This window comes from Psammomys obesus, unplaced genomic scaffold, assembly GCF_907164565.1.
Source record: "Psammomys obesus unplaced genomic scaffold, mPsaObe1.curated_primary_1811, whole genome shotgun sequence".
In the NCBI taxonomy this organism is placed as follows: Eukaryota; Metazoa; Chordata; class Mammalia; order Rodentia; family Muridae; genus Psammomys; species Psammomys obesus.
The window spans coordinates 12,839,756-12,841,909 of NW_026596240.1; the positions used below are offsets into that span (position 1 = coordinate 12,839,756).

A 2,154-nucleotide genomic window follows, 5' to 3' on the forward strand; every position below is an offset into this window, starting at 1 on the left:
TTTGCAGGCTGCTCTGCAAAGACTGGCCTCATCATACTCCCTGCCTCTAGATCCGAGCCTCAGTGTGACAGTAGTGACAGGCTCCACCACAGCCATAGCTCTCATGCAATGACTTTTCTTGAGGCAGGGTCTTCCTGTGTAGCCCAGGATGGCTCCGAAGTCACCACCCAGCAGTCTCGCCCACCGGAGCGCTGGGAGTCCAGGAGTGTGACAGTACACTTCCCACCTTCCCGTGATCCTTTAGACTCTACAGTCTCTGCCCACCATGGCCTACAACCCATGAAGCCAACCTCCTCCATGAGCTCCCACTCCAGCAGGAGGTCTGAATCCTTTCCTGCTGAAGCCTGGCCCTGGGTCACATCCTGAATTCCTTCTGCCACTGTCCCTGCTATGTGGCTTCTGGGAACCTCATGACCAGCTCTCCTGCAGCTTTGTTTGTCTTTCACCCCCACTGGGTCAGCTGGTCCCCTCTGTAGCCTCCCCCTCAGCTGCAGGGAATCATTTCCCTTGCAGCCAGCATTCCCATTCCCCAGGCGTCCTAGGCCAGCTCCAGGCAAAAGCCTTCCAGGTGCCTCTCCTGCTTTTATCTGGCTGCCCAGAACCTGCCTCCAACTGCCAGCCATGGCCCCTCAGATCTGAGCTCACAAGTGCCTTAAATGACACACACTAGGACTGAACCCCACTTCCAAAGTCAGTCCTCCTTCAGATGCCCGACTCATGCTTATGGGAGGTCACTGCCATCCCCGAGCCCAGCTCCAAGCCTGCCCTGTCACAGACCTGCCACCTCCTAGTCCTCACTCCCTGGATCTCTGAGATCCCACATCCCCCCACATATCGTCATCACCCTCGCATCATCATTCAGTGTTAGCACCCCTAAACCTTAGCTGACCTCCGCCCCTCAACCAGTCTTGCAACTCCTTCATTTCACCTCTGCAGTCTGGCTTTGGTCATAGCATTATTCTTCCGGAAGTAGCCTGAGGAGTTCTCCCTTTACTCAGAAGCCAGGTTCTTCCTGACCACATGTGGCTCCATGGGGAGAGCATGGCTCTGATGGGTCATGTCAACCATATCTTATGGCATATCATTATGAAAGGCATATCATTATGCCTTTCTGATACCAACCACAAATCTCAGCCAACAGAACTAGCTGACCCAGGAGCACAGTGTAATTTTTCAGTGCTGACCCTCCCCACGAGACTCCCCATTGGTAGTCTTTACAAGTCGCCGTAAGTGAGCTCAGGTTGGCCCCTACTCCTCTGAAACCCACAGCGCCCACCTTGTATTTGCCTCCTGGAGAACATAGTGCACTCTGCCTCGTGTGAAGAGGTGCTCATTTTCGTGTGATCTCCCATTTGTGTCCCCAGGCACAGCATGCAAGCCAGTAATGATTTATACAATTGAAAAGAAAAGGATGAAGGCACAAGATGATGTCCCATAGGTCAGCACTTCCCGAGAGTTGAGTTCAAGTGGCTGTGAGCTCCTAAATCTAGAAATAAGGCACCCAGCTGTGCTCCTATACCTGTTACATCCCAAGGAAAGCAGTTGTTCTGTGGATTTCAGGTCTTGAAAGAACAGCATTGAGAAGCACACTCTAAGGAAGGAACTGTGTTTCCTTGACGATCATCAGAACACGTATGGCATGTACAAATGCTTGAAAATATGCATGGAGGAGCTCTTGGGTGTGCACAAAGGCAAGTCTGCTCCATAAAGAAAAAAATGCAACCATTAGAAAGAACTCCCTTGGCTTATTTAAATGTTTCCAATATATAGCTTTCAGGTGCGAGCTCTAGAGCATGTCCACATTTGCCTTGTGACAGCTGACCTCCACCATCCAGGCTCACAAGGAACTGGAACTTTGAAAAAAATACTTTTATTAACAGATAAAGTTTACAATTGTTTTAAAAACCTTCCTTGTTGGAACACAAACACTCACATGCTTTCAGAGAGCAAACTCGTGGAATGGCTTAACTCAGCTGAGAGAAGGACTTGCCCAGTGTGCTTCTAAGGGACAGAGAAGAGGAGCCCCACCATCGGGGATGTCAGATTTGCTAACGTGGATCCAGCCTAAAGTGCAGCCCCAGGTCCTCCTGAATGACGATCAGCTCTTCTCATTCTCCGAGTGACAGTGATCGGGCCCTCTGTGGGGATAATCAC

General features: G+C 50.8%; 1 long non-coding RNA gene across 3 annotated transcripts in view; it reads left to right on the top strand.

The window, feature by feature from the left end:
* Positions 1–2,140, top strand: part of LOC129668463 (uncharacterized) — a 16,220-nt gene extending 14,080 nt beyond the window's left edge. For 2 of the 3 annotated variants that reach the window (XR_008718915.1, XR_008718913.1), the window contains one exon: positions 1,365–2,140. This is a non-coding gene — a long non-coding RNA (uncharacterized LOC129668463). The remainder of the gene's footprint in view (positions 1–1,364) is intronic. The other variant, XR_008718914.1, reaches the window with a different exon arrangement.
* Positions 2,141–2,154: the final 14 nt, after the last annotated feature.